Source organism: Dermochelys coriacea, chromosome 5 (assembly GCF_009764565.3).
Source record: "Dermochelys coriacea isolate rDerCor1 chromosome 5, rDerCor1.pri.v4, whole genome shotgun sequence".
NCBI lineage: Eukaryota > Metazoa > Chordata > Testudines > Dermochelyidae > Dermochelys > Dermochelys coriacea.
The window spans coordinates 7,507,255-7,531,599 of NC_050072.1; the positions used below are offsets into that span (position 1 = coordinate 7,507,255).

The 24,345-nt window shown below is 44.7% G+C and overlaps 1 long non-coding RNA gene across 1 annotated transcript; it reads right to left on the reverse strand.

Annotated features, from left to right (window-relative positions):
* Positions 1-17,152: 17,152 nt before the first annotated feature.
* On the reverse strand, positions 17,153-23,445 carry LOC122460471. Its single transcript, XR_006281781.1, has 3 exons — positions 23,435-23,445; positions 21,825-21,829; positions 17,153-17,310 (listed from the first exon to the last, which is right to left on the reverse strand). It is a non-coding gene; the product is annotated as an uncharacterized LOC122460471 (long non-coding RNA).
* Positions 23,446-24,345: the final 900 nt, after the last annotated feature.

A 24,345-nucleotide genomic window follows, 5' to 3' on the forward strand; every position in this document is an offset into this window, starting at 1 on the left:
TAAAAAGATGGCTTTTCTACAGAAAATTTCATCAACACTGAAATGTTTTGCAGAAATCTCTTTGTTTTGACAAAGACTTCCTCAGGTTCAGGATAGAATTTCTGGTGAGAGGAAAAGGCACCAGAATAATCAATAGCCTGGCAGTTAGGACACTGGACTGGGATATGACAGACCTGCTTTCAAGTCACTATTTTGGATCAGGCAGACCGGGGATTTAAGCCTGGATCTCCCACATCCCAGCACCCTAACCTCCAGGCTGTTGCTGTTCTGGGGTTTCTTTCTCATTCAATAGGTCCCATTTTTATTCCACACTAGAAGCAAACCAAGGTTCAAAACCTCAAAATGTTTCATGAAATGAAATTTTTTTTCCTGGCCTGCCGTACTTTTCATCACTGTGTCATTATCCTGGGGTCAGCAAAAGGCATAGCAGCCTCAGCGCTGCTGTCGATTGTGCATGGCAACAACATACTACAGGGAATGGTCTGGCAGTTTGGGGCCAACCATTCTCCCTTTCATCTTCCTCCATCCCCTTATGCTGGGGGAATTAAGGTTAGCATAGGGCCAGCTATGCGGGTTCAATACCATCCAGGGATTCCCCTTAAGCAAGGGAAAACTCAAGAGGTTGCTTAACATGCAGCTGATTTTCATAATCTTAAGGGGGAAGCTAATATCTACCCCTGTAATGCTACATTCATAATAATACATGATAATTTAATTAAAATATTGATATTTGAATACTTACTCCCATTTTTCTTTAGATCTACTTGACACTTGTCCTTATTATGCAACAAACACAGCTGTGCACTCAAGGCACAAGAAAGAAAACCCATAAGACAATGTTTCTCTTTTCATCATGAACATAAATTAATGTCTTGGCTCTGTCAGGAGAAGGTGGGTTCTGTGCTCCTGCTAGATGGTAAGACTAATGCTCCGAAATCCTTGAGAACATGTCCCTCTGGGGTGGGCCACGTTGGAAGAACCTGCTCACTGTCTGAGAAAATGTGAATGTTAGGGCACTACTATGAGTAAATGGATTGATCCACTATTTAAAGAGATGGGTAAGAAGAAGGTCAGTTGGCTCCTCTCCAGAGAGGAAGAACCTGTAATATTCGCGGTCAGCACTCTGGCAGTGTTCATGCTTTGCTACGGAAATTAGGATTCACACACTGAAATAAGGCCACATGAATTTACCCCTCAAAATGGTCTCGCTGGGTTTTCATATGATTTTAACAAACACTTATTTTTGGAATATAGAACCTTGAAATATATTTTCCAGGATTGTTATGGAATAAGTATCTGTTTTACTCTGTTGTTGTTGTTTCTATCAGAGGGTCGCACAATTTGTTGCTTCTGTAGTTGCTTCTGCATATTGCACACACCAGGAGGGCTCCTTGCATCCCTTCATTCCTCCCACAAGCTCTCTGTATGCCATCCTACCCCACCCCCTCTATTTCAGGGGCTCACTGCAGCCCACCACCCTGCTCTTCCATGCCAGGGCTTGTGTGATCCTCCATTTTCCCACTTCCCTACTATAATAGGAGCTCCCTGTCCCCCACATTCCCTCCCCTACATAACATTGTCTCCCATTCTCCCCTCCTGTGACAGGGGCTTTGGGTTCCACTCATTCCTCCCATCCCCTGCTTTCCCTATCCTCTTCTCTCTCTCTTTCTCTCTTTCTTTCTTTCACGTGAAATTAAAACAAAGGGCTTATCTTCACTATGGTGCTAAAACAGCATCATTGTGATCAATGCAGTGGCGTTGTTTTAGGACATCTGGTGAAGACATGCCATGTTGATGGGAGCGCACTCCCCTGTCAACATAATGAATCCACCTCAATGAGAGGTCGAAGGTAAGTCAGTGGGAGAGCGTCTCCTGCTGACATAGCGCAGTGTAGACACAGTTAAGTCGATGTAAGTTATGGTGCTCGGGGGGAGGGAGGGTTGGTTTTTTCATATTGTAACTTATATTGATGTAAGTGGTAGTATAGACAAGCCCAAAGAAACAAAAACCAGTACCTTTATTTTAAATATCCCCCATGGGGGTTTTGACCAGTCTCACTCAGACATCAATTGTCTTTAAAAAGTTGTATTCAACCAATTTGTGTGTGAGAGTATTTGTGTGTGTAAATGGGGGGTTATTTTTCATAGATTCACAATTCCAAGGCTACAAGGGGCCATTGTGATTATCTATCTGAACCTTCCCCGTATAGCACAGCTCATAAAATTTCCCCAAAATAAATCCTAGAACAGATCTTTTAGAAAAAAAAATATCCAATTTTGATTTTAAAAAATTGTCAGTGATGGAGAATCCACCATGACCCTTGGTAAATTATCCCAATGGTTATTTACCCTCAGTGTCAAAAATTAACGCCTTGTTTCCAAAAGCTGTCTAGCTTTAACTCCCAATTATTGAATTGTGTTTTACCTGTTAGGTTGAACAGCTCATCATTAGATATTTTTTTTCCCCATGCAGATACTGATAGACTGTAATCAAGTCACCCCTTAACCTTCTCTTTGTTAAGCTATAGATTGAGCCTATCAGGCATGTAAAAAAAATAGCCGGAGCCTCGCGAACCAGCTGAGCGGCAGCGAACCAGCGGAGCAGCGGGGACAGCAGAGCAGCTCACAGCAGGAGTTTGCCTGGGACTGGTAAGTATCCGAGTGTGTGTGTTTGCTTGCTGAGGAAGTATCCGAGCGTGTGTTTGCTGGGAGGGAGCCTGAGTGAGTGTCTGATTGGCTGCTAGCCTGCAGGGGGCGGGCATTAGGGTGTCTGTGTGTTTGCGTCAGGGAAGCCTGGCTGTTTGAAAATAGCCAGAGCCTCGCGAACCAGCTGAGCAGCGGGGACAGCAGAGCAGCTCACAGCAGGAGTTTGCCTGGGAGTTCGCCTGGAGTGAGCCCAGTGAGGCTTACATCTTGCCAACGTCTCTGAGGAAGCTCATAGTAGGTAGGTGATATGGAAGGGGGGAATTCAGCTGTTGTGACCTGCACTGGATGTGCCATGTTTGTCTTTCTTCCACAGGACAGAAGCGACTTTGTCTGTACAAAGTGCAAGCTGGTCTCCATATTGGAAGAGAAGATTGAAGGTCTGGAGCAACAGGTAACGACCCTGCGTTGTATACGAGAGACTGAGGATTTTCTGGACCAAACTCAGGATAGCCTTCTAGGGGCACAAAGCTCTAAAGATGTAGAGCAGGTTGCACAGAGGAGCCAAGAGGCCAGTGAAGAAGCTTGGCAACATGTGACCTCCAGAAGAGGTAAGCGGAATGTCCGGGTTCCAGTAACACAGACACAGGTAACTAACCGCTTTCATGTTCTCTCCACAGGTACCAATGCGGAGAGTGGACCAGATGATATGTCTGGGGGGAGAAAGCAGAAGGAGACTCCGCTGGTTGGGAGGCATGAGATGCGATGTCCTGAGGTTGGAGGTTCCACGACCACCACTCCCAAGAGGAGAAGGCGGGTGGTGGTGGTCGGGGACTCTCTCCTCCGGGGGACTGAGTCATCTATCTGCCGCCCTGACCGGGAAAACCGAGAAGTCTGCTGCTTGCCAGGGGCTAAGATTCGTGATGTGACGGAGAGACTGCCGAGACTCATCAAGCCCTCGGATCGCTACCCCTTCCTGCTTCTCCACGTGGGCACCAATGATACTGCCAAGAATGACCTTGAGCGGATCACTGCGGACTATGTGGCTCTGGGAAGAAGGATAAAGGAGTTGGAGGCGCAAGTGGTGTTCTCGTCCATCCTCCCCGTGGAAGGAAAAGGCCTGGGTAGGGACCGTCGAATCGTGGAGGTCAACGAATGGCTACGCAGGTGGTGTCGGAGAGAAGGCTTTGGATTCTTTGACCATGGGATGGTGTTCCATGAAGGAGGAGTGCTGGGCAGAGACGGGCTCCATCTTACGAAGAGAGGGAAGAACATCTTTGCCAGCAGGCTGGCTAACCTAGTGAGGAGGGCTTTAAACTAGGTTCACCGGGGGAAGGAGACCAAAGCCCTGAGGTAAGTGGGAAAGCGGGATACCGGGAGGAAGCACAGGCAGGAAGGTCTGTGAGGGGAGGGCTCCTGCCTCATACTGGGAATGAGGGGCGATCAACAGGTTATCTCAAGTGCTTATATACAAATGCACAAAGCCTTGGAAACAAGCAGGGAGAACTGGAGGTCCTGGTGATGTCAAGGAATTATGACGTGATTGGAATAACAGAGACTTGGTGGGATAACTCACATGACTGGAGTACAGTCATGGATGGTTATAAACTGTTCAGGAAGGACAGGCAGGGCAGAAAAGGTGGGGGAGTAGCACTGTATGTAAGGGAGCAGTATGACTGCTCAGAGCTCCGGTACGAAACTGTGGAAAAACCTGAGTGTCTCTGGATTAAGTTTAGAAGTGTGTGCAACAAGAGTGATGTCATGGTGGGAGTCTGCTATAGACCACCGGACCAGGGGGATGAGGTGGATGAGGCTTTCTTCCGGCAACTCACGGAAGCTACTAGATCGCATGCCCTGATTCTCATGGGTGACTTTAATTTTCCTGATATCTGCTGGGAGAGCAATACAGCGGTGCATAGACAATCCAGGAAGTTTTTGGAAAGCATAGGGGACAATTTCCTGGTGCAAGTGCTAGGGGAGCCAACTAGGGGGAGCGCTTTTCTTGACCTGCTGCTCACAAACCGGGTAGAATTAGTGGGGGAAGCAAAAGTGGATGGGAATCTGGGAGGCAGTGACCATGAGTTGGTTGAGTTCAGGATCCTGACGCAGGGAAGAAAGGTAAGCAGCAGGATACGGACCCTGGACTTCAGGAAAGCAGACTTTGACTCCCTCAGGGAACAGATGGCCAGGATCCCCTGGGGGACTAACATGAAAGGGAAGGGAGTCCAGGAGAGCTGGCTGTATTTCAAGGAATCCCTGTTGAGGTTACAGGGACAAACCATCCCGATGAGTCGAAAGAATAGTAAATATGGCAGGCGACCAGCTTGGCTTAATGGTGAAATCCTAGCGGATCTTAAACATAAAAAAGAAGCTTACAAGAAGTGGAAGCTTGGACATATGACCAGGGAAGAGTATAAAAATATTGCTCGGGCATGTAGGAAAGATATCAGGAGGGCCAAATCGCACCTGGAGCTGCAGCTAGCAAGAGATGTCAAGAGTAACAAGAAGGGTTTCTTCAGGTATGTTGGCAACAAGAAGAAAGCCAAGGAAAGTGTGGGCCCCTTACTGAATGAGGGAGGCAAGCTAGTGACAGAGGATGTGGAAAAAGCTAATGTACTCAATGCTTTTTTTGCCTCTGTTTTCACTAACAAGGTCAGCTCCCAGACTGCTGTGCTGGGCAACACAAAATGGGGAAGAGATGGCCAGCCCTCTGTAGAGATAGAGGTGGTTAGGGACTATTTAGAAAAGCTGGACGTGCACAAGTCCATGGGGCCGGACGAATTGCATCCGAGAGTGCTGAAGGAATTGGCGGCTGTGATTGCAGAGCCCTTGGCCATTATCTTTGAAAACTCGTGGCGAACGGGGGAAGTCCCGGATGACTGGAAAAAGGCTAATGTAGTGCCCATCTTTAAAAAAGGGAAGAAGGAGGATCCTGGGAACTACAGGCCGGTCAGCCTCACCTCAGTCCCTGGAAAAATCATGGAGCAGGTCCTCAAAGAATCAATCCTGAAGCACTTAGAGGAGAGGAAAGTGATCAGGAACAGTCAGCATGGATTCACCAAGGGAAGGTCATGCCTGACTAATCTAATCGCCTTTTATGATGAGATTACTGGTTCTGTGGATGAAGGGAAAGCAGTGGATGTATTGTTTCTTGACTTTAGCAAAGCTTTTGACACGGTCTCCCACAGCATTCTTGTCAGCAAGTTAAGGAAGTATGGGCTGGATGAATGCACTATAAGGTGGGTAGAAAGCTGGCTAGATTGTCGGGCTCAACGGGTAGTGATCAATGGCTCCATGTCTAGTTGGCAGCCGGTGTCAAGTGGAGTGCCCCAGGGGTCGGTCCTGGGGCCCGTTTTGTTCAATATCTTCATAAATGATCTGGAGGATGGTGTGGATTGCACTCTCAGCAAATTTGCGGATGATACTAAACTGGGAGGAGTGGTAGATACGCTGGAGGGGAGGGATAGGATACAGAAGGACCTAGACAAATTGGAGGATTGGGCCAAAAGAAATCTAATGAGGTTCAATAAGGATAAATGCAGGGTCCTGCACTTAGGATGGAAGAATCCAATGCACCGCTACAGACTAGGGACCGAATGGCTCGGCAGCAGTTCTGCGGAAAAGGACCTAGGGGTGACAGTGGACGAGAAGCTGGATATGAGTCAGCAGTGTGCCCTTGTTGCCAAGAAGGCCAATGGCATTTTGGGTTGTATAAGTAGGGGCATAGCGAGCAGATCGAGGGACGTGATCGTTCCCCTCTATTCGACACTGGTGAGGCCTCATCTGGAGTACTGTGTCCAGTTTTGGGCCCCACACTACAGGAAGGATGTGGATAAATTGGAAAGAGTACAACGAAGGGCAACGAAAATGATTAGGGGTCTAGAGCACATGACTTATGAGGAGAGGCTGAGGGAGCTGGGATTGTTTAGTCTGCAGAAGAGAAGAATGAGGGGGGATTTGATAGCTGCTTTCAACTACCTGAAAGGGGGTTTCAAAGAGGATGGCTCTAGACTGTTCTCAATGGTAGCAGATGACAGAACGAGGAGTAATGGTCTCAAGTTGCAATGGGGGAGGTTTAGATTGGATATTAGGAAAAACTTTTTCACTAAGAGGGTGGTGAAACACTGGAATGCGTTACCTAGGGAGGTGGTAGAATCTCCTTCCTTAGAGGTTTTTAAGGTCAGGCTTGACAAAGCCCTAGCTGGGATGATTTAACTGGGACTTGGTCCTGCTTTGAGCAGGGGGTTGGACTAGATGACCTTCTGGGGTCCCTTCCAACCCTGATATGCTATGATTCTATGATTCTATGTTCAAGCTATGAATAGAAAGCCTTTCAACAGAGGGTTCACGTCTCAAATTTGTTTTCATTCCTACGCACTTAGAACAATAATATCTCTTAAACTTTACTCCCTTTATAAAACTCCAGCTTAGCTTTCTGCCGTGGCTTATCTAATGCCTCTTCTGTTTTATTGTTTGGTAACCTGTGCCTTCCATTGAAAGCTTCTTCTGTGGAATTGTTACTGTTTGCAAGGCTGTTCTGGCCTCCCTGCGCTCAGGAATTTGCCTGACAACTGAAGATTCTAGAGCCATCTACAGTATCACAACGCTAGTGATGGGTTCCCTAAATCACAGGCATTTTGGCAGGTTTCAGAGTAGCAGCCGTGTTAGTCTGTATTCGCAAAAAGAAAAGGAGTACTTGTGGCACCTTAGAGACTAACAAATTTATTTGAGCATAAGCTTTCGTGAGCTACAGCTCACTTCATTGTTAGCTCTTATATTTGTACTGCATTTTCCAGGCTGCAAGCAAAATGAGAGAGAGAAACTATAATAATAAATAATAATAATAATAACAATAAGTGGAATTTTCAAAAGAGCTTAGGAATGTGCCCAAATCCCATGGGCTGGTATTTTCAAAAGAGACTATATGTTTGTTTGTAGAGCTGATATAGACGTATGAAATATCCATTTTAGATTGGGCATTTGATTGCAACAGTTGCAATTTGTGTTGTCCATAAGTCACATGGTATTGTTTCTGATGCTTGATTGGATGGCTTACGCAATGTTACCAACTCTCACGGTTTTATTATGTCTTGCAATAACTCATATTTTATTTAAAGCCGCTGCTTCTTGAGATAGTTAATAATTAGTAATAATAATATAATACCTCGCTCTTGTATAACATTTTTCATCAAAGCACTTTATAAATGAGGTCAGTACCATTATCCCCATTTCACAGATGGGGAAACTGAGCACGGAGAGGTGAAATGATTTGCACAGGGTCATCTAGTAAGCCAGCTGTAGAATGGTAGACATAACACAGAGCTTCTGAAATCTAGTCAAGTACTCTATGTACTTTGTAACACGGCCTCACTAATTCTTTAGAATTTTAGCTTTCCTTTTAAAAAAAATTGTAAGTTTCTAGCCTTCATGGTTATGGAGAGAATCTTGAAAATGTGACCCAAGCGCTCAAAAATCACCCCAAATTAATTTTTAAATGCTTATGATTCGGGGAGAGGAGGGGCTGACTCATGGTATTTGAATGTCCAGTTTGAATTGGCCATACATTATATATAACTCACCAACAGCACAAATTATGAATTTTACCCATTGAACATACAGTTCAAATTTCCCTTTCAGTCAATATTTGGGGTAAAATGTAGCATTTGGTGAGTACTTGCTCTGGTAAGTCTCAAGCGCTTGAAGTGTTCATGGAAAGTGAAATTGAAAGGGCTGTAAAGAAGGTTACCTGAGAATTTGCTTTCTACTTCAAATAAATATTCAGGGACACTTCCCCCTCTACCCAAACAACTCTCTTTGTGAGGCGTTTCTTGTCTCTGAAAGGTGCAATATAAAATCCAGCACATTTCCCTGATGCTTTTTCTTTTCAGACTTTTGCACGATAAACAAAAAAAATGCCCAAATACATAATAAATAAAACTGATTTATATATAGTAAAAACTGTTAGGGTACAAGATTGCATAGAGTAGATCTTCATATATTGCAATAGGATCTTGCGTACAGTCCCAACTCCACAGGAACAATCAGTGGAATACTAATAAAATGTCAACTAGCTTAATTTAGGCTCAACTCTCTAAAGAAATTATATATAATATATGGCACCCATATGATTTTAAATTTATTTTGGGATTCTAAATGCTAATAAATGCACAACTTTTAAACTAGTAAATAAGAAAAAATATAAACAGAAAAGAGAAATAAATATGTCAAAGGAAGAAAAAAATATATTGTAACTGAACCTGACTAAGTCCTGTATATTTACGTTTTTCAAAAAGAGGAAGAGCCTTTTTTTCACATCTGCCTTTTTGATGCCCTTATTTGTTTGGATTGTTTTACTTTGACTGGAAAGTATGGTCCCGCATCAGGACAGCATTCAGCACCCGTTCAGACTTAAGCAAGTTTTTAAGCGCTTCCCTGAATTGGGGACTATATAGATTATATGCCATCAAAACGTAGGACTTGCCATAGTGGATTAGACCATTAGCTCCTCTAGTCCAGGATCCTCCTGTATCCTGTGGCAAATACCAGGGATGCATCTCTGCTCCAACGTCTTGACACCACATAAAAGTTCCAGAGAGATGTGAAGAGGCCGTAATAGCTCACTATCCAGCCAGGGGAGGTTCCCAAGGCTCAGACACTGTGGACAGAGCAATCAGGGTGCCATCTCAGGACCCTCTGGCAAGCCCAACCGTACAGAGCGTATGCCAGGGGTGTGGCCACAGCATAGAGATGCAGAGATTTCAGACAGCCGGCGGATGCTGCTGTAACTGAGGCTATGTCTCCACTTGGAGCTATGGGTGTGATTCCCAGCTCCCGCAGATATACTCGTGCTAGCTTTCATTAAGCTAGTGCATTAAAAATAGTAGCAAAGCCTTGGTGGCATAGGCAGAAGCAGGCCAGGCTAGCCACTCAGAGTACCAACCCACCTGAACCCTGTGGGAACTTATTCAGAGTGGATATCCTGTGTTAACATGGCTACATTGATATTGTTAGCATGCTAGCTCCCCTAGGGCTAAGTTATATCGGGGGAGCTCTCCACCCCTTGCTGCAGCCCTGGAGCGAGAGGAGGCCTTCATAGCTTAAAGCTGCTTTAGTTCCACTTCTCCCTGGGCCTTAAATTTCTGTGCTATGCTGTGACTCTGGCAGGCCAGGTGTCAGCTCATGCCAAGGCCCCTATGCCTCACTGAACACTAACAAATACATAACTGGAAACCAGGCTGACACATTTGTGGGTTAGCCTTGTTAAAATAGACGTTGCGTTTATAAGAGTGTGTTTAGACTTTCTGAAAAGCTTGTGAGTTGTTGCATGCTTTAATCTCTCTGATAATCTCTGTATCCTATATTATAAGATAGTATTTAAGTGTTTGCTCCATAGCTATAAAAGTGTCTGCTATGAAAATGGAAACCCCCAATTTTCATGAGAAAAGAATTACCAAGTGGGAAATACTAGCTCACCACAAGCTGTGTCATCTCCTTCCCAACAAAAGGCCTACAGACATCAGACAAGCCGTTACAGAAAATCAGTGGGCAAAAGATTTTGTTTTTTTTCTATGCACCCATGAATCGGAGATGGGCACAAATGCTCACCCTATCACAGACTGAACTCTGAATGAGGGGAATAAAAATTCCCATCAAGGAGGAATTGTTATCCGTATGCCGCTTGAACTCTGAGGGGCAAAGATTTCTAAGCATAAGGAAAGGATCCCTAGCTGTTTCGTTTAGGTTAACCCTAAAGGACATATAGAACTTACGTATTACAGCAGTGTCGATCACCCTTTTGAAACCGAAGACTGTAATTCATTTGTGTGTGTATATTTACTTGCTTTAAACTTGTAAATAACTCACTGATTTCCTTTGCCGAGTTCAGGGATTGGCAACCTTTGGCACGCGGCATGTCAGGGAAATCTTTTGGCAAGCCGGTTTGTTTACCTGCAGCGTCCGCAGGTTCGACAGATCACAGCTCCCACTGGCCGCGGTTGGCCGTTCCAGGCCAATGGGAAGCGGTGGCCAGCATGTCCCTCAGCCCACGCCGCTTCCCGCAGCCCCCATGGGCCTGGAATGACGAACTGCAGCCAGTAGGATATGCGATCGGCCGAACCTGCAGACACTGCAGGTAAACAAACCGTCCCGATGCATCAGCAGATTTCTCTGATGGGCCATGTGCCAAAGATTGCCGATCCCTGGCCTAGTTAATAAATCTGTAGTTTATCACAGGATTGGTTACAGCATTGTCTTTGGTTTGAGATCTTTCACAAAGATGGCTTCCAGCTCCTGTAGACGCGCCCACACCAGCTCTGATCGAGTTAGCACACTAAAAATAGAAGCGTAGCTGCAGCTATGTAAGCAGGTAGCAGCACAAATGCCTGCCCCAGGTTTCAGAGGGGGTTGTACTCAGTTGGCTAGCCCTGTACATCACTGCCATTACACTTCTATTTTTTGAACACTAGCTTGGTCACCGCGAGCATGAATAGGTCTCCTCGAGCAGGAAATTCCACTTCCACCTCCAGTAGAGTTGTACCTGTAGAGGCAGCACAGAATCTCACCCGGGTGCTTCACACAAAGGGAGATGAAGTCCTGCAGTCAGAGCCTAAGCCTGGCTGCAGGAAGGTATATTGCCCTTCCAAATCTGTTTTGTATTTGTTTGTTTGTTTATTAACCCTTGCCATTGTAACCCTGGATGTTCCCGTTCTGCCTATATCTGTCCAGTCCTCTTCTGAAGTCCAACTCCTCCTTTTCATGGAGAAATTTACTCCTTTGTGTAACCAGGACAACTGCTTCTGAGGGAAATAGGGGATTAGAGCCAGGACTCCTCCCAGACATTATCTCTGTCTTGCCCCCCCCCCTACTTATTCACAAGTGGAGTGTTGGGTTTGCAGCTCCTTGCTTTGCCCCAGAATGAATGGCAATCAGAACAGGGCTTGCCAAGGAAGGGCCGTGGCAATCTTCACGTCTGCGAAGACTGTACTTGCTGCTAAATGCACATTGTGTAGCATCCCAGAACCGCCCATCGGGACAATCCAATAGCGCTTCAGACTTAGGATAGAAGAATTTCACAGAATACCCAGAATTCACACATCTACATCATCCAGAAGGATTCCCAATCATTCCACCCTCCCAGCAAGATGAAATAATACAACTGTTTAATACTAGAGCAGGCTGGGAATTTGCTGATGAAATGGCTTTTTTGTTGGGAAATGCAGATTCGTCAAAACCAAAACATTTCTGAGGTCCGGGATGGAATTTTTGTCCAAGAAGAGCCAAGAGTCTAGTAGTTAGAGCACGCACCAGTGATGTGGGAGAGCCACCTTCAGTTCCTGAGTCAGAGTAGGGCCTTGAATCTGAGTTTTACATGTCCCAGGTGAGCACCCTATCCACTGGAATATTGGCTATGCTGGAGTGGTGTGCTGGCTGAGTTTGATTTTTTTTTTTTTTAAATGAAAAACATTGAAAGATTTCAGTTTTAACCCAAAATGGAACAGGAAAAATATTTCAAAACTCAAATTTTCAAGGGATGGGAAAAAATTTTCATACACAGCTTTATTTAATAGTGTGCAACAGTGCTCCACAGTGGCATAGGACAAGAAATGTTATGTGCATTTGAATCTCCAGGGGGAATTTTTGAGGTAGACAGAATGTATTCATCAATCACATTGGCAGTAGGGCAGGTCTGTGGGCTACTTTAACTTTCCTTACTCAACCCTACCCTTTGAAATGGGCCACTGGATCCTTGAAGACCGTACATACTGATCTGGACATTGGTTTTACAACTCATCCAAATGACTGTGAACACCCCACCCAAATCACACCCTGCATTTGCCTCCCATTACACATGTTGAATTCCCCTCCCTCCTTCCCCCCACCCCGATATAAAGGGTCAGTCCTTTGTGACTCTTAAGCCCTATTTTGAGAAAGTTGGTGGTATGTAGGCCCTGTGAGACTGAAAGGCCTGAGTCTGCTTAGCTGATGAGGTGCCTAGCTGACAGGATGATACCTACAGTGGAATGGCTGCCCTGATTGCATCCACGCTCTAGAAACTGCTAGAGTCTTACTTACAACACAAAACTTTCAGCTGTTTGGATAAACTTCCTGTTTACAGACACTGGTTGTGCAAAACTAGACTAACACAAAGAGACGTGGTCTCTGAAGTTTTTCTTACCTTGGTTACACGCAAGAGGTTCCATTTCAGAACAGAGGCCCATTGTGAGATTGTCCTTGCCCTGAAGATCTTAATACATTGACAAAGAGTGGGAGAGGAAACAAGCACAGGGATTCACCTGAGGTCACAGCAGGGAAGAGAAACTTAATTCCCTAGTCCACTGCCTTATCCAGTAGATTGTGCTGCTTTCCTACCTTTAATGTGCAAATCCCTTTATATATATCATTTACAAACTCATCAGCACAGGTAACTCGTGTGCAGAATGAAAGCTACTGAAAGAAGAATCCTATAGAAAGAGAAAAGGAGGACTTGTGGCACCTTAGAGACTAACAAATTTATTTGAGCATAACTACAATAACCACCTGCTGAAATGAAGAAACAGATTGACAGAGCCAGAAGAGTACCCAGAAGTCACCTACTACAGGACAGGCCCAACAAAGACAATAACAGAACGCCACTAGCCATCACCTTCAGCCCCCAACTAAAACCTCTCCAACTCATCATCAAGGATCTACAACCTATCCTGAAGGATGACCCATCGCTCTCACAGATCTTGGGAGACAGGCCAGTCCTTGCTTACAGACAGCCCCCCAACCTGAAGCAAATACTCACCAGCAACCACACACCACACAACAGAACCACTAACCCAGGAACCTATCCTTGCAACAAAGCCTGTTGCCAACTGTGTCCATATATCTATTCAGGGGACACCATCATAGGGCCTAATCACATCAGCCACACTATCAGAGGCTCGTTCACCTGCGCATCTACCAATGTGATATATGCCATCATGTGCCAGCAATGCCCCTCTGCCATGTACATTGGTCAAACTGGACGGTCTCTACATAAAAGAATAAATGGACACAAATCAGACGTCAAGAATTAGAACATCCAAAAACCAGTTGGAGAACACTTCAGTCTCTCTGGTCACTCGATTACAGACCTAAAAGTGGCAATACTTCAACAAAAAAACTTTAAAAACAGACTCCAACAAGAGACTGCTGAATTGGAATTAATTTGCAAACTGGATACAATTAACTTAGGCTTGAATAGAGACTGGGAGTGGATGGGTCATTACAGTAAAATAGTAAAACTATTTCCCCATGTTTATCCCCCCCAACTGTTCCTCAGACTCTCTCCTCAACTGCTGGAAATGGCCCACCTTGATTATCACTACAATAGGTTCCCCTCCTCCGCCCCCCCGCTCTCCTGCTGGTAATAGCTCACTTTAAGTGATCACTCTCCCTATAGTGTGTATGGTAACACCCATTGTTTCTTGTTCTCTCTGTATATAAATCTCCACACTGTATTTTCCACTGAATGCATCCGATGAAGTGAGCTGTAGCTCATGAAAGCTTATGCTCAAATAAATTTGTTAGTCCCTAAGGTGCCACAAATACTCCTTTTCTTTTTGCAAATACAGACTAACACGGCTGCTACTCTGAAACCTGTAGAAAGAGAGGCACCACATTATAAATGTTCATTGCAAGCTCTCTGAAGAGTGTAGCAAATACATTCAGCTCCTTGCCCATGGTCATTTGTTTAGGGAACGGAAATGTTTTTTATTTATAGGCTTTGAGTGAGCGGCATGCTTAAGAAGGTGTGCCTGTTGACATGCGTTTTGTGTGTAGCAACAGCGTGTGATCTTTGTGGTAAAGGAGAAAGATGGAAGCAGGAGAAAAAGAACTGTCTCTGAATAGTTCTCATTATTTCTTTTCAATCCAGTGTGTGCCCAGCTTCAATTCAAACAATTTCCCTTAAGTTCATAGCTAATTGGCCCAGGATCCCCAGATATCTTCCGGAATCTCTCTTATGCTCCGCAGCAGATTTTTTTTGCAACACACTATGAAGATACAAATGCCCTACAGCTGAATTTCTGGGTCACGTGATGCAAGCATGACCACTGGACATTCCTCATTATAGCTTGGATGCCTTCTATGCTTATTTAGTGACATGCATGAGTTTTAATACAAATCAAATTAATGAATGGGTTTCTTTTGTAGGACGGGAGTGTTGCCTAGTGGTTAGAGCAAGGGACTGCAACCTGAGTTCTTTTCCTGACACTGGATAACTGGGTCTTGTTACCTTGAGAAAGGTATGCAGGGAAAGATTTTCAAACACGCACAGCAGCAGCAGCTCCCATTGTGACTTCTTGTTGAGCTCTTTTAAAAATCCCTCCACTTATTTGGAAATGTAAGTGGGAGTAAAGCTCCTTTGAAAATCTGGCTCCAAGAAGGCTCTCTCCTACCAGGTGCTGAACATACTTGCAAGATGCTATGGACCCTCAAATCTGCTTAAAGTCATTCACACTTTAAGGCACTGCCATCAACGTTTTCCATCCTGTGAAGGACTGAGTTATTATGCTATTCTTCATCTTTCCTCTCTCTAAAATGGGTATAACGGACATCTATCTCACAGGGGATGCTATAATAGACAGCAAAAATAGTCAGTGTTTTTTAAAGACCTCAGGGATCCTTACATGAAAAGTGCTGTGTGCCACTATCTCTGTTAAGAAGGATGGTCTTATGATTAATTCAATGGAGAGCTGGTTTCAGTGTTTGGCTCTGCCACAGACTTCCTGTATGTCTCTAGGCAAGTCACTTAGGCTCAGATCCTCATGGGTATTTAGGCTCCTAAATTTCACTGAAGTCCATGACTAAATACCTTTGAGGCTGTGGGCTGTAATCCCTCTGTGCCTCAGTTACCCATGTACAAAATGGGGATAACAATACTCCCTTTGTCTTATCTATTTAGGTTGTAAGGTCTTCAGGGCAGAGTCTGTTACTATAAATGTGTACAGCACCTGGCACGATAGAGCCCTGATCTCAGTTTAGGACTCTACACTACTCTACACTATTTTTATTAGTTACAATTACTAATAAAAATAATTGCCAACCATTACTGCACAGAGCTATCTGAGGTCCTGCTGAATTTCCTGAATTTCCATGCTTAGTAAATTAATGTGTCCTCTTAGGTATTGCTAGGCCAAATTCAGCTCTTAGTTGCACTGGTCTAAACCCAGAGTAACTTCTCAGAAGTTAGTGGTATTTATCTGGATTTAAATCAGTAAAATGAGATTGGTGCAGTCAGTATTGACTGTATAATGGCAACCCCTGTAAGTGCAAAGCAATAGTGGTAAATATGCACTTTTGACTGTGGAATGCAACAATAACAGACCCTTGCTGTGTGTATTTTCTTCCCCTTCATCTTCCCTAATTCAGATTAAGTATGCCTTTAATGAAATGAAGTCATTATTTTTTCCTCGCAGTGCTTTCTCCCCATGAGATAAACCATAAAATCTCTGTGTGTGTGTGTGTGTGTGTGTGTGTGTGTGTGTTTTGTCAACTGATATTAAGTGGGACTGACTTAGTTTTATATCTTTACTGACAAATTCTATGTTAATAACAACATTAATACTGTATTAAACCTGAAGTATGGGAATAATATGGAATAACAGTGAAATTATTAACAGAGTGTATCACATGGAGAGCCATACCATATGGAAAGTAGAGTGACTGTTAGCTTGGGTTATTATTACCTTATTATGGCCATTTAAATAGACTGTAATTCTGGGAATTTAAAGGTCAGTTTGATTTATTCAGCTTAGTTTGTCACATGTTTAGAAAACTAATTAAAGAGAAAACAATGTGGCTATATCATTTTTAACAGCAAGTATGTGCAAGGGGCCAGCTGATTCTGAAATCCAGCTGAATAATGAACTTTGTTGTAATTTTCAGGATTTACATTCCTTGTTCTCAAATGGGATCATTTCCCCTCCTACATTAAAGCATTTTCATACACTTTTGCCATTAGTATTTTGAGGGGGATGTTTTCGAATATTCCCCCCCTGGGCTAGAAGGCTGAATGATCTCCAGTTAGCTTGAGCATTCAGAAAATTACAAAAATAAAGAACTAGGAGGAAACAAATCTTGGAAATAGTCTTTAATCCTCATGGCTGACCTACAATTGTTTTGAAAATAATAACTATTATCATTAAAAGTTTCCAGAGAGCTTTATACTCTGGTCCTAGTTCAGCAGTTCTTCTCTATTCAGCAAAACACTTAAGTACATGCTTAACTTAAGGGAGTATAAAGACAAGGTGGACTTGGGGCAAGTCAGACACTAACAAATGTATTTGAGCATAAGCTTTCATGAGCTACAGCTCACTTCATCGGATGCATTCTGTGGAAAATACAGTGAGGAGATTTATTTACACACACAGAGAACATGAAACAATGGGTGTTACCATACACACTGTAAGGAGAGTGATCACTTAAGGTGAGCTATTACCAGCAGGAACGCTGGAACAACGGGCCTGGGGGGATCTACACCGCCCGGGAGGAGGTGGCAGTGGAGGAGGAATCTGGTCCCCGTTGCTCAGCTTAGGCTGGGCCCCTGCGGCGGGCGTTCTCCTCCGCGGCTCTGCCCTACTCCCCAGCCGGGCGCCACTACACTCTCTGCCCGCTCCAGAGATACGGGAGTGGCACCGGGAGGCTCTGGGGGTCTGAGCGCAGCTGGCAGCGCCGGATCCCGGCCGCCACCGCCGCTGGTACTTCACTCAGCAGCCGCCACCATCTTCTATATCCCTTCCTGCTGGTAATAGCTCATCTTAAGTGATCACTCTCCTTACAGCGTGTATGATAAAACCGATTGTTTCATGTTCTCTGTGTGTGTATATAAATCTCCCCACTGTATTTTCCACTGAATGCATCCGATGAAGTGAGTTGTAGCTCACGAAAGCTTATGCTCAAATACATTTGTTAGTCTCTAAGGTGCCACAAATACTCCTTTTTTTTTTTTTTGCGAATACAGACTAACACGGCTGCTACTCTGAAACCTGTCATTAAGGGAGTATGTGAGTCATCCTGACTTCAAAGGGACTCAAGCATGTGCTTAAAGTTAAGCATGAATTTAAGTTCTTTGCTACATAAGAATGGACATAGGCACCAGCTTAAATGGTTTGCTGAACTGGGACCCTAGCAGGTATCATTTTGCCCAGCACTGAAATGCATCCTCTTCTGGGGTGGAGCGTGGCAAATATTTATCCACCAAGCACGCAACAATGTTACACTGCATTTTTTGGTGCAAAGAGTAAAGAAGGCTATAGTCCACTGAAATTTCAGGGGAAATTCAATCAAATTCTAGTAACTATGCAGATCTCTAAAATTGTAATGATTCATGTCATGATAAGAAAATGAACATCCTACTTCTTCAAAAGAGTAATGGTATCTCTAATGATTTTAGGTAGCCAAGACTTTGGCTGTATAGTCTGATGTGAAAAACAGCTTCTCCAGCACTACAGACCTTCCTTAGCATCTCCCCACTCTTGATTCAGAGAGAACAGAGCCATTTTTTAAATCACAGACACCGCTTCTTGTAACACAGCACCATTTACTTGCAGGCCTCCCATAACAGCATTGAGTAGATCTGGTTTGGAAAAAAGTGGCTTTTTTTTCCCATTCAGAATTTCAGCTTTTCAGCACAATATCAAAACCCCAAAACTTTTGGTTTAAAATTTCTGAAAATTTCTATTCAGAAATGCTGCCATGGTGTCTCATGGGAACTATAGCTCTTGTGTCTCATGCTCTCTGTGTTTCCTGGCTAGACAACATCTCCCATGATGCACTATGATCTTACCTCTTGTTGAGCCTCTGCATGCATCATGAGAGTCCCTGAGCATGGTGTAACATTGGAGATGTAGTCTGATGGGGAAACTTGGTCCATAGAGGAGAAGAGAGGCATAAGGCAATTGAACTACAACTCCCATGAAGCACTGCAGCATCATGTCTGAATAGAAATTTGTCATTTTTTTTATCACCGGAAAACCAAAAGCTTTTTAGTTTGTTTTCAGTTTTTTGGGTTTTTTTTACAAAAAAGTTGAAATTTCTGGAAAGCAGATACGTTTTTCATGAAAAGAAAAGGAGTACTTGTGGCACCTTAGAGACTAACAAATTTATTAGAGCATAAGCTTTCGTGAGCTACAGCTCACTTCATCGGATGCATCTAATAATCTAATAGTCTAATAAATTTGTTAGTCTCTAAGGTGCCACAAGTACTCCTTTTCTTTTTGCGAATACAGACTAACACGGCTGCTACTCTGAAACGTTTTTCATGGAAATGTTAATGTCGTAGAAACTCCAGTTTTCCATCAAAAAACAATTTCACAAGAAAATTCCAACTAGCCCTAGAGCTGAGTGAGTCTGGCCTGTAATTTAGCATGAGAGATCCCAGAATTACAGACATTAAAGCTGTAAATGATCAGTCAAATCAGCCAGTCATCATATTCCTACCAATGTAGGATCATTAACTAAGGTAGGGCCCATTATCCAGGGCCCCATTCAAAGCCCAATGAAGTCAGATAGACTCTTGTCGATATCAGCTGGATCAAGCTCCTAATGCAATTATGTGGTGATGCAAATTGTCATATAACCTGCTGTGCCTAGAGGTATCGATTCTTTGCTGCCATTTGTACATGGGAAAATGGGGGCATCTCTGGGGAGGAGCTGTAGAAGGGGGCACCATGTTGTGCTGTGCTTAGGATCCTAGATTGTCTTAATCTAGTCTCGCATCCAATTAAAACTTCAGCAACTCCGGCAACTCACGGAAGCTACTCCGGCAACTCACGGAAGCTACTAGATCGCATGCCCTGATTCTCATGGGTGACTTTAATTTTCCTGATATCTGCTGGGAGAGCAATACAGCGGTGCATAGACAATCCAGGAAGTTTTTGGAAAGCGTAGGGGACAATTTCCTGGTGCAAGTGCTAGGGGAGCCAACTAGGGGGAGCGCTTTTCTTGACCTGCTGCTCACAAACCGGGTAGAATTAGTGGGGGAAGCAAAAGTGGATGGGAATCTGGGAGGCAGTGACCATGAGTTGGTTGAGTTCAGGATCCTGACGCAGGGAAGAAAGGTAAGCAGCAGGATACGGACCCTGGACTTCAGGAAAGCAGACTTTGACTCCCTCAGGGAACAGATGGCCAGGATCCCCTGGGGGACTAACATGAAAGGGAAGGGAGTCCAGGAGAGCTGGCTGTATTTCAAGGAATCCCTGTTGAGGTTACAGGGACAAACCATCCCGATGAGTCGAAAGAATAGTAAATATGGCAGGCGACCAGCTTGGCTTAATGGTGAAATCCTAGCGGATCTTAAACATAAAAAAGAAGCTTACAAGAAGTGGAAGGTTGGACATATGACCAGGGAAGAGTATAAAAATATTGCTCGGGCATGTAGGAAAGATATCAGGAGGGCCAAATCGCACCTGGAGCTGCAGCTAGCAAGAGATGTCAAGAGTAACAAGAAGGGTTTCTTCAGGTATGTTGGCAACAAGAAGAAAGCCAAGGAAAGTGTGGGCCCCTTACTGAATGAGGGAGGCAAGCTAGTGACAGAGGATGTGGAAAAAGCTAATGTACTCAATGCTTTTTTTGCCTCTGTTTTCACTAACAAGGTCAGCTCCCAGACTGCTGTGCTGGGCAACACAAAATGGGGAAGAGATGGCCAGCCCTCTGTAGAGATAGAGGTGGTTAGGGACTATTTAGAAAAGCTGGACGTGCACAAGTCCATGGGGCCGGACGAATTGCATCCGAGAGTGCTGAAGGAATTGGCGGCTGTGATTGCAGAGCCCTTGGCCATTATCTTTGAAAACTCGTGGCGAACGGGGGAAGTCCCGGATGACTGGAAAAAGGCTAATGTAGTGCCCATCTTTAAAAAAGGGAAGAAGGAGGATCCTGGGAACTACAGGCCGGTCAGCCTCACCTCAGTCCCTGGAAAAATCATGGAGCAGGTCCTCAAAGAATCAATCCTGAAGCACTTAGAGGAGAGGAAAGTGATCAGGAACAGTCAGCATGGATTCACCAAGGGAAGGTCATGCCTGACTAATCTAATCGCCTTTTATGATGAGATTACTGGTTCTGTGGATGAAGGGAAAGCAGTGGATGTATTGTTTCTTGACTTTAGCAAAGCTTTTGACACGGTCTCCCACAGCATTCTTGTCAGCAAGTTAAGGAAGTATGGGCTGGATGAATGCACTATAAGGTGGGTAGAAAGCTGGCTAGATTGTCGGGCTCAACGGGTAGTGATCAATGGCTCCATGTCTAGTTGGCAGCCGGTGTCAAGTGGAGTGCCCCAGGGGTCGGTCCTGGGGCCCGTTTTGTTCAATATCTTCATAAATGATCTGGAGGATGGTGTGGATTGCACTCTCAGCAAATTTGCGGATGATACTAAACTGGGAGGAGTGGTAGATACGCTGGAGGGGAGGGATAGGATACAGAAGGACCTAGACAAATTGGAGGATTGGGCCAAAAGAAATCTAATGAGGTTCAATAAGGATAAATGCAGGGTCCTGCACTTAGGATGGAAGAATCCAATGCACCGCTACAGACTAGGGACCGAATGGCTCGGCAGCAGTTCTGCGGAAAAGGACCTAGGGGTGACAGTGGACGAGAAGCTGGATATGAGTCAGCAGTGTGCCCTTGTTGCCAAGAAGGCCAATGGCATTTTGGGTTGTATAAGTAGGGGCATAGCGAGCAGATCGAGGGACGTGATCGTTCCCCTCTATTCGACACTGGTGAGGCCTCATCTGGAGTACTGTGTCCAGTTTTGGGCCCCACACTACAGGAAGGATGTGGATAAATTGGAAAGAGTACAACGAAGGGCAACGAAAATGATTAGGGGTCTAGAGCACATGACTTATGAGGAGAGGCTGAGGGAGCTGGGATTGTTTAGTCTGCAGAAGAGAAGAATGAGGGGGGATTTGATAGCTGCTTTCAACTACCTGAAAGGGGGTTTCAAAGAGGATGGCTCTAGACTGTTCTCAATGGTAGCAGATGACAGAACGAGGAGTAATGGTCTCAAGTTGCAATGGGGGAGGTTTAGATTGGATATTAGGAAAAACTTTTTCACTAAGAGGGTGGTGAAACACTGGAATGCGTTACCTAGGGAGGTGGTAGAATCTCCTTCCTTAGAGGTTTTTAAGGTCAGGCTTGACAAAGCCCTAGCTGGGATGATTTAACTGGGACTTGGTCCTGCTTTGAGCAGGGGGTTGGACTAGATGACCTTCTGGGGTCCCTTCCAACCCTGATATTCTATGATTCTATGATTCTATGATTCAGGAGGTTTGTCAGGAGACTAGGGCTAACCCATTTTACTCTTGCAACACGGATCATAATGACAGGTTTCAGAGTAGCAGCCGTGTTAGTCTGTATTCTCAAAAAGAAAAGGAGTACTTGTGGCACCTTAGAGACTAACAAATGTATTAGAGCATAAGCTTTCGTGAGCTACAGCTCACTTCATCGGATGCATTTGGTGGCATCCGATGAAGTGAGCTGTAGCTCACGAAAGCTTATGCTCTAATACATTTGTTAGTCTCTAAGGTGCCACAAGTACTCCTTTTCTTTTAACAAGGATCATAGAATCTCTTGAGACCATGTCTGCTTTACTGCTCACCTGGAAGATGGCATTCCCTGGTGACCCAGGCATTTTTTCTGGAGCAGCTCAGCAGGGGGAACACCACTTATGAATCAACAATACTGTTTCCAACAGCACCCTGGGTTGTCCTTGGAGATCTCCATTCAAGTACTGCCCAGTCCTGCTTCCCCTGTGAGATTTCACAGGGTCACCACCCGAGGTGACTTGCTGCTGGCCCCATCTGCAAGCTGCAGCAGTGGCATGGAGAATCTAACCTGAGAGGAGACAGCTAGCTCCTAGATTCTTATGCCTGAATGAGGCATGGAAGCCTGAGGGGGGCGGGAATCAGTATCAATATAATCCTCTCCTTGTCTGAACCCATAAAGTGTAAGGCTAACTCAAAGGTGCAGAATCTGGGAACTAAAAGGAAGAAACAGGGTTGTCGTTTTGTTATTTGCTTCTAAATAAATGCTCCAAGAGGAAACTTGTTAACCCTGACTGTTGCTTCCATGTCTACTTATATGCAAGACCTCCTGCAGCAAATCGAGCCTTGCATTGTAATGGCATTCGCTTGACAGGATATGTTTGGCTTACTGCTGCTATTAGTTCTTGAGATCTCATATGGGTGGCATGGCACACTAGGAAAACAGAATGGAGACACTCGTTGACATGCACAAAGGACAAACAAAGAGGGACTGCATAGCAGGATGATGAAATGGGGAAGAATTCAATTGCCCTTAATGCACTGCTGTATACTACATTTACCAAATACCTCTATAGTAGCCGGTCAAAGTAAATGTAGATGGACAGTGTTGAGGGATCTTTTCATCATTTATAAATAACCTGCTTATTTCATTCCTTCCTGATGTGCTTTGCTCCTGATTCTGCCCCTTTTCTGGTGTGTTACTGCCTTGCTGCTCACAAGGACCCCTAGATTAGTACTCAGGGAGTAAGGTATTACAGTGTGGGAATAAAAATGATGAGGGGTATGGAACGGCTTCCATATGAGGAGAGATTAATAAGACTGGGCCTTTTCAGCTTGGAAAAGAGATGGTAAGGGGAGATATGATTGAGGTCTCTAAAATCATGACTGGTGTAGAGAAAGTAGATAAAGAAGAGTTGTTTACTACTTCTCATAACTCAAGAACTAGGGATCACCAAATGAAATTAATAGGCAGCAGGTTTAAAACAAATACAAGGAAGCATTTCTTCAGACAGAGCACAGTCAACCTGTGGAACTCCCTGCTGGAGGATGTTGTGAAGGCCAAGACCATAACAGGGTTAAAAAAAGAACTAGATACATTTGTGGAGGATAGGTCCATCAATGGCTATTAGCCAGGATGGGCAGGAATGGTGTCCCTAGCCTCTGTTTTCCAGAAGCTGGGAATGAGCGACAAGGGATGGATCACTTGATGCTTACCTGTTCTGTTCATTCTCTCTGAGGCACCTGGCATTGGCTACTGTTGGCAGACAGGATACTGGGCTGGATGGACCTTTGGTCTGACCCAGTAGGGCCAGTCTAATGTTTTTATGCAATAAAGGTGACAGGATCTGGCTCTGAGAACTAGATTGTGCCTCAAGCTACAGCGGTAGCTGGGAGGTGCTGTGCATCACTGACAACCCCTGCTCCCAAGGCACAATTTCTCCCCTGCTTGCCTCTTATTCTGAGAAGGGGACTACATCTGTGCAGCCTTTGAAAGGACATAGCTTATTTTCCTCCTCACACCTAGCCAGCTGCTTTGTCCTGGGATTGGCAGGGCAGAGTCAGGGCTCCACCCATTCCCTGCCCTCTTTGCCCCATTGCTGCCTGTTTTCTCTCAGTGGGGAGCCACGGGGGTTCTGCATCAGCTCTGGACCTCACATCTGGATAGGCTGAGAGATGGGGTGGAAGGAGGGGATCCTTGCTCAGAAGAACAGAGAAGTAAGTGACAGCAAGACAAGGGCATGATATAGGGCTGGATTGTGGAGGTTTTACTGACACGATTAATCCCATTGGTTTCAGTGGAATTATTCCTATGGATAAATGCTCACCGGGTGTGAACAAGGATTCCATAACCTGCACGGTAGAGAAATATTAATGCTGCTGGGTAAACTGAGGCTCATAGGAGTGATGGGGTTGGTGTGTGA